This window comes from Miscanthus floridulus, chromosome 9, assembly GCF_019320115.1.
Source record: "Miscanthus floridulus cultivar M001 chromosome 9, ASM1932011v1, whole genome shotgun sequence".
NCBI classification, from domain to species: Eukaryota; Viridiplantae; Streptophyta; class Magnoliopsida; order Poales; family Poaceae; genus Miscanthus; species Miscanthus floridulus.
In genome coordinates this window covers 6779836-6788637 of record NC_089588.1, presented here as the reverse complement: position 1 = coordinate 6788637, position 8802 = coordinate 6779836, and the positions used below count along the sequence as shown (strand labels likewise).

Genomic DNA, 8802 nt, shown 5'->3' with positions numbered 1-8802 from the left:
CGCCTACAACCATCTTGTACCCGACGGCGTAGACAACAAGACTTAGTATCATACGTACACACACTCTATCTCACTTGTAAGGCCGTCCCCTTCATCTATAAAAGGGGATGTGCTTTCTACCAACAAGGACGATCGATTCACAACCAACGAACAACAGACGGGTCATTCCGACTCACTCTCTGCTAGCTTTGGACATTTCAAAGCCGCACAGAGCACACGCTCGAATACTTAGCGCACGTAGGTGCTCCCGTCACTCTCGGCCCTTTGGTTCGGAGTCTGATCGGATCTCTGATACCCCCATCTTACTCCTTCTCATTTGTAACCACACAACAAACTTTGAGCACCTGGGCTCAGGAATAAAGTCACCGACCGACTCAAACTGGACGTAGGGCACGTTGCTTGAGCCAATATAAACCCTGTGTCATCGAGTGCTAGGCCACATCCGATCACAACGTACGGTAAAATGACAAATATTACTAGTTGGTCACTTTTCGCACCGACAATTGGCGCCGTCCGTGGGGAGGACGCCGTACGTTCACGCTTTTGGTCATCGGATGGCCCACTTTTCCACCATCTTCGCCATGGCGGGCTCAAGCGATACGACTCGTTTTGGCTCGCTAGAGTTTCCCGCGCTCCCACCTGTTGGGATGTGGGTTTCTCCCGTCTCCGAGCCGTCCCAGGCCTTCATCTTTGGAAGTCTGGACTTCGTCGCCAAAAAGGTTTTTGTACAAATTTAGTAAAAAAATCTGTCGACAGATAAATAGCAAAAGTCAAAAAGGTTTTTGTTTGGAACCCACATAAGAATAGCAAATTTTCAGTACAATCTATGTATCAAAACTTGTTACTTTTCTATTTTACAAAAAAAAAATCGGAACATATCATTTTTTTTTCAAATATATATACTACAGTTAAAGATAAAAATAGTTCGGCTTGGAATGAATTTCAGAAGTGTGCTGATTTTAATTATTTTAGCAACAACACACAAATGCTTCTTTTTTCTCTAAAAAATGAAGGTACAAGGCCGCCCCAAGTATATGTTAGAAATTTAGGAAATTGTATCTTTTTTCTAGACCGTCAGTTGTCACACCTCTTACCGGTAGTCCAGCGCAAGTGTATCTTTTTTTCTAGGTTGATAGATTACATCCTACGACTAGCTTTATTTCTATTTGATTTTTCTATTAAAAGATTAACTAACCACGAACGTCATGGGCTGATATCTTATATATTAAAACATTACTCAATTGTTAATGTGATTGTGAAGGCTTGATATTTTATTAAGATATATTAACAAACTTTTAACGTGATCGGTAGTAATGTAGTATCTATTAGATATTTTATTATTAATCAGGGGCTCATTATTAATATATATCATTCTGTGTGCCCTTTTTTTTGTCAATGGTATTTATATTAACAGACTTGTTAGCACACGTCTGGACGGTGCCCGCATAGGAAGTGAGCGAGCACCTAGCGCGTCGGGTTCACGAGCGAGCGCACTAGCAGTGGACCCGCGCCGCCCTGGACATCGCCTGCGCTGCTCCGGACATCGCCCACGCCACCCCGAACATCGCCCGCGCCATCAGCCGCTTCCCACGCGTATCCCGTGTGCGACATCCGATCTACTTTTGAAACATCCAGATGCAACAGTTGTAATATATAAAAAAGACGGATGAAACACTTGAAACAAGCGTCTGAAACACTTGCAAAAACGCCTGAAAAATTTTTAAAACCATTGCAAACATGTGCATCCTCCAGATAAAACACTTGCAAACATACGTGTGAAACAGTTGAAAACACCTGAAACATATGTTTGCAACGTGCATTTAGATGCCACACTAGATCTACCTTGCAACATCCAGATAAAAACACTTGCAACATACATCTGGAACAGACGAAACATTTAGAACATACACCTGAAACATACGTGGATATCTATTACAACATGTGCAATATCCCGATCTACTTTTACAACATCGATATACAACACTTGCAACATACCTCTAAAATATCTGAAACACTTGAAACATACTCTTGCAACATGCGGTTTTCACCCTTCTTCCGTACGACGCAACACAGAGCGGGGACGGCCGATTCTGGCAAGCTGGCAGCCGAGGATAGTGGCGTAGCCTGGCAGTGGCCAGCTGCGCCTGCGCCTGGCATGGGCCCGGCGAACGATGGCCCCCTTTCCTGTCCGCCTGTCCTGGGTGTAGCGGAGAATGGAGCACGGTATGGCGCGGCAGGAGATGGAGGCGGGGATGGAGGGCGGCATGGGGGTGCGTCAATGGTGCTCCAAAGTGGGCCATGGCACGACAGAGCAGGGCGGCGCGGCCACACCATGCGGTGCGAAGTGGGGAGAGGAGCGCAGAGCAGCGTGGGATGGGAGCAGATGTGGCGCCGCCGCGCTGGAGAAGGCCACGGCGAGGAGCCTCGCGCTAGAGAAGGGAGCAGCGCTGTCTTTTTTAATTTTTCTTTGAAGAAGTGGACTAACGAGCGGTGTGGGATAAGGTGGAGTGCAGTCCGGTCCGTCCAGACGCCCAAGCATTACCGTTATATTAACCAACTTTTAAGGTTATATCGGTAGTATATAGTATATTGGATATTTTATTAACCACCGGCCGTTCAATATTTTATCCCGTGTGGCCAGAGTTTTTTTATCGACAATGATATTTTAGGCTATTTTTTATTTGTAACGATGGAGGGCAGTAACTTCTTTAGATAGAATCTTTCGATTAATGGCTAGATGTTTCTGACTAATGTGAGAATTTCTTATATTTATTTGTTTCTAACACGTCCAATGAAAATTAACGTGGAGCCGCCGTCGAAACAAACGTCTAATCGTAAGATACCTACCCTACAGTTGTACTTTACCAACGTTCAGGTGAGTTCTGCACTGCAGTATGTACCATTTTTCACCTCCGCAAAATCAAACTGAGTTCGCTACAAGGCTACATGACATGCTGTCACAAATCACAATTGTCACGCGCGCTGAAAAAATGCTATATGCTCTTTTTCAGCACATTTCTAGCTAGTGCCATATATTTCATGCCAGTATTGATGGACAGATGTTAATATTCAGAGATGCACTGCAACAAGCTGAGAGAAAACAAACAAGTGACAGCTCGTACTGCTGCTTCCTCTTCAGTACTGCAAACGCTCAGCTGCTCTAAACCGCCGAATATAGCTGAGGTCACTGATCAGATACTGAACCTATTATTTTTTCAGGATCCTCTTCTGGGATGCAGCTCACTTTGGTCACTTTCGTCTTTTGCATTGTCCTACTCACCCTTGCCAAACACACTAGTTATTTCACAAGTTGCATATCTAGGTGTAAACCATTAACACTTGAGGAGGATACATTGATACTGCCCTAGGACAAGAACAATGGGCGGCAGCTCATTGCCAGAGAGTTGGTAGCCAGTTGACACTTGAGACAGCAACAAGCATATGTAGCAAGTTGCAACTAGGACAACAGGTACAGCTGCCTACTGGCACCAACCCTTTTCTCTGTTTGTTCGTAGCCAAGCCAACTTGTAACAGTAGCATCTTCCTTTTGAGTTTGAGTATAAAGAAGACAGCCCTTAGGAGTTAGGAACATTCCCTGAAAGTTAGGGATCACACTAGCTATGCACTAGACTGAACTGCAGTCTCTATCTATAGCAATTGCAATGTATGGTTCCAATTAAATCTGATTTTTCATCATATTTTGCTCTAAAAGATCGAGTTACAACTTACAACTTACAACTTAAAACATTACCATGTTGGCTGTCTCTGTCCAGTCAGTCAGTGGCGACATCTCTGCAATTAGCAACTACAAATCCCTACCCTTCTTAATTAATCTACTGCCTCGATCAGCACCACATTTCCCTCACACACAGCCATGCAAATGCACCAAGTTTCACAAGTTGGATCCAAACAAAAGCCCTTCATGAGCACCATGCATGGCCTACGAAGAACAGGACCCTGACGAAGAAGAACACATCAAGGGCTTGTACGGCCTCTGGCAGATGCGGTCCATAACGACAACGAAAGCCATGACCATGACGCAGTCAGCGTCCGGCATGACCGTGAGGCTGAACACGTCTTCCCCGAGCGTGACCGCCTCAGACGCCGCCGCTCCTCCGGGCTCCGGCCTTCTTTCTGGTTATCCTCGCCACCACCTCGCCATCGCCCTTCCGGATCTTGCAGCTTCTCCTCCAGAAGCTGCCCTGCACCATAAAGCTCGGGACTTGGTGGGCGCCGTGAGCCGCTGATCCTGATGCCATGTACACTTCCGCTTCGTCAGTGCCTTTGACGAGCGAGCATTTTCTCATTGAGAAGAGATGTTGCCGTCTGGGGAAGCTCTTGTCTCCGGCGGATTCTTCTGATGATGCTCTGTAGCAGTTCCATTGGTCGCGCATGCTGAGAATCTGTCACGGCACGCAGAAGGGCACATTACATTATTACTTCGTTTTCAAAAAACATTACTGCTGTTCAAAACTGGCGGGTAATAAAGAAACAAGTAACCAAGGGAAGGGAGATACACTGCTAGAGAAAATCTTTTCCGCGCCGTTTCAGTTTGGGGCTCTAAGGCGGGCGGCCTGGTTGTCCGCCTCGGTTATTGGAGGCAGGGCAGCCGGACAACAATCGCCTTGGTTAATAACTGAGGCGGGCATTGTAAAAAAACCGCCGCGGTAAATTATTAATCGAGACGGGCATTGTAAAATAACTGCCTCGCTAAATTATTAACTGAGACGGGCATTGTAAAATAACCGCCTCGGTAAATTAGGCCCAGCCACTAGCCCAAGAGGCCCAGTTCCGAACACACACATATATATACCGCACTAGGGTTTTCAGCCTCAGCTCCTCACTCCCTCCTCAGCCGCACTCCTCTCTCCTTCCGGTGTCCTCCCTAGCCCAACGCGCACTCCTCTTGAAGTCGCGCGCGAAGCCCGGTGCCCGACGCCCGATGGCCCCCTCCCCAACCCTCCCTCTCTCCTCCACTCTCACCTACGACGGCTACCGGCGGCGGCGCGGGCTCGGCTCCCGGCGGCGGCTCCTCCCGGATCCAGCGTTAGGCAAGGCGCAGGGCGGCTCGGCCCCTCCCGGCGGCGCGGAGCAGCGGCGGCAGTGGGTGGCGGCGCGGATCCGCCCTCCTCCCCTACCTCCATGGCTCCACCAGCGGGTGGCGTCGTGGATCTGGCGGGATGAAGCCACCACGGCGCGGATCCGGCACTCTCTTCTCTTGGTGGCGGCGGTGGAGGGCCGGCTCCCCAAGCACCGCTCCCCAGGCCGGCAGCGGCGTGCCTCACCCTCTTTCTCCCTCACTTCTCTCGGTGGCGGTGGTGGAGGGCGAGATCCGGCGGCTAGAGGCCGGATCCGCGCCTGTGGTGTCCGGATCTGGCGAGTAGCGGGCGGATCCGGCGAGCAGGCGACCTCCTCCAGCGACGGCGGTGCGGATCCGGCGAGTGGCGGTGCGGCGCGTGGATGAGCTTGGCGGGCCCATGGATGGGCTCACTGGGCTTATCCACGGGCTTTTCTTTCTTTTTTTGTTTTTTTATTTGATTAACTGAGGCGGGCATTTGAACCGCCTCGGTAAAGCCACGATTAACCGTGACCTTTCCACTGAGGCAGTTTGAAAAATCGCCTCGGTTAATACTATTTGCCCGCCACAGTTAAATTTTCTGTAGTAGTGATAGATACTACTAGTGCTCCGATCTGTTAATTTTTATTTTGCAGGTGTTGTCGCTTCTGTTATTACAGTTTACAGCTGTAAGCGTGTAATAACTAATAAGTTAATGACATGTATTTCAAAGCGCGTGAAGAAAACAAACAAACTATATATGAACAAGAGCCATAGTATCAGAGAAACCAAGGCATTTTGGTTGTTTGCAGGCTTTTGGACGATAGTGCTTTGTGGGGTTTTTTTTTCTTTCAAGTAGAGGCATGTTTGCAGCATCTGTCATCTGTGTGCAAGCTTCTGCAGGTAGTTGTATACCTGTATTTTGCAGAGGGCCACGGAATCTTTGGACTCATGTTAATTACAACTTGCACATCTTTGGAGCAGAATGGATTCTGATTTCTGAATATATACTGAATTGGTGGATTTCGATTGTATTGCATGATTTAGAAGAAATGAAGCCGGACACGCAGCAGATATCTTTCAATCTTTAATTTGCCCACCTCATAACAAGGAAGATTGCACATTTCTTCTCCGGATTGACAGAATAATGGAAGATCATCCATACTAGTACGAATCTACGATATATGAATAATGCTATGACCTATGAGCCGGATGCGATGAATCGTCGTCCCTAACATAAAAACGCAACCATACGCAATCAGTCAATCAACCAGAGCGTGCGTACGTACCTGCGGGCGGAGAGCCAGGAGCGGCGCGCCGCGGCCGTCCATGAGGAGGAGCTCGCCGGCGAAGAGCTTCCGGCGGCGGGAGTAGTTGTCGACGCGGAACGCCAGACTGCCGGCGGCGTCGTAGACGGAGAAGCCGTCCGTGCCGTGGAAGCCCATGCTTGACCTCTTCCACACCGTGTACACCGCCGGCTGACGACCCTGGCCACGGCTGTCCCCCGCAGCGCGGAGGCTGGTGGCGCCGCCGCCATCGTGACGATGAGCGTCGGCGTCGGCGTCGGTGTCGGATGGGTGTACCCGCGTGGCGCTGGCGGCGGTGCTGCTGGGGCTAGATGTCGACGATCGCAGTGGCACCGGGTGCATGGCTTGTTGGCGATTTGCTTCGTTTGATGGATGGACAACAGAAGTTGCTAGCTAGCAGTAGCAGTGGCTGTACTGTACGTGTGCCGTGCAGCTCCTCTTTATATATACGACTCAGAAACAACTGCTGCTCTCTATAAAAAATACAAAAAAGGAAGTAGCAGAGGCAGTCATCAGCCATATCCAACGGCCGTTGGTTTGGTTGTGCTGTAACTGACTGTACAATGGACGGTTGTTTTGTGCGTTGGCGCCTCGCCATGCATGCATGGCCTTTTGCCTTTTGCACTGCACTTTTTTTGCACACATGGATGAGTTTGTGGCCGGTGAGTTTGCAAATGCGTGGCGATGCAATCCACTTTAGGCCTGATTTGATGCGCATATATTTATTTCAATCCACTCCAACCTAGATAGATTGAAGTATATACACATGTATCCGGCTTAATTTGCTTCTCTTTTTTTTTTTAAAAAAAGGTAGACACACACGAGCACCACAGTCACGTCCACGCAAGGCGGCCGGTCGATCGTACGTGGTGAAGGCTACTAGCTCCATCTCAGTGCTGCTGGGCTGTTGGCAGCAGATAGCATGCAGAGAAGATATCGCCACTCGCCAAGTGCAGAATCAACTAAAAGATGTGCGTGGCAGTCAACAGACATAGGACTTTACTCCGTATTTCTACACAAGTTGCTTGTTGAAGTGATGTGGTACTAGCATAGAGCACTTTTTTTTGACAAACCCCATACAGCACTTGAGCACTCCATACATTCCACGCCGCTTAGTAGAAAACAAAAGGAGAATGTGATAATATAAGGCCAGCAGAATAATCAAAATTAGTGAACTAACTTATAACAAACATACCACCTAACATCTTGTGTGCATGAATGAGTAGTGGATTTAGTAGACCAAAGCCTCTCCACTACTCTCCCTAACCCTAGCTCTCAAGAACACAAGAAAAAAGCCCGAAGCCCAAACCATGTCTGGATCTGGGCCTCGCGCCGCCGCCCCTGCACGCTCCCCGTTGCCCGATCTGCCGTCGGGGAAGCCGGATCCACGCCGCATGCACTAGTAGAGAACAGATCTTTGATCCTCGGCCAAAATGGGCTCTAGTCCCGGAATTTTTTGCGCCCGGGACTAGAGATACCTTTAGTCCCGGTTGGTGGCTCCAACCGGGACTAAAGGTCCCTGCCCAACGGCTACTGTGCCAGACAGAGGTGGCAGGGACCTTTAGTCCTGGTTGGAGCCACCAACCGGGACTAAAGGTATACTTTTACTCCCGATTGATGGCTCCAACCGGGAGTAAAGATCTACTCCCGGGCCGTGGCTGCGCCCGGGGTTGGAAAGTTACATTTAGTCCCGGTTGGAGCCACCAACCGGGACTAAAGGTCCCCCCTTTATATCCCGGCCGTCTCCTTCCTCCCTGAGCCCAAGCTCAGCACATTTTAAAGCTCACTGCAGTAGTGTTCTTGCTTCCTCCCTCCCTCCATTGTTCCTACATCCATTCTTCGATTCCTCCGTCGATTTCTTCGATTTCTCCGTCGATTCTTCAGTTATAAAGGTTACCAATCTCATACTCTCATTTTTCACCATTGTCTTATCTCATTTTGTTCACTATATATATTGTTCTTTATTGTGTTTTTTTTTCATTTGTAAGCAATTTGAGCTCAAAATCACTTCAAGCTTGCATATTTACATGAAAGAAGGTTAAAGTAGCTAGTTGAACTTACGGACCGTGTTCATCTCGGCGACCATGTTCTCTACCGAGCGGTAACGGACCTCAAGGAGGAGCTTTGATTCTACGAGGGAGAGCGGCAACGGTCGTGGAAGACCGTGTTTCCTTCCTCGTAGAATCGGAGCTCTTCCGTGGCAAGTACGGTGCCGTCCGGTGGAGAAATGCTCGTCGAGATGATCACGTAAGCAAGTTCAACTAGTACGGATGGTTATTTATTCACATGTCCCGATATTGTCGCAGTAGTCTGTCAATCACCGTACTTTTTATTTTAACTTTTTATGAAATGAAAAACTTAGAAAATAGTTAGAAAATTATAGAAAATCCGTACTAGTTGAACTTGCGGACCGTGTTCAGCTCGACGAGCATGTTCTCT

General features: G+C 48.6%; 1 pseudogene; it reads right to left on the bottom strand.

Annotated features, from left to right (window-relative positions):
- Positions 1–3940: 3940 nt before the first annotated feature.
- Positions 3941–6705, bottom strand: LOC136481260 (protein LURP-one-related 5-like; annotated as a pseudogene).
- Between the last annotated feature and the right edge of the window lie 2097 nt (positions 6706–8802).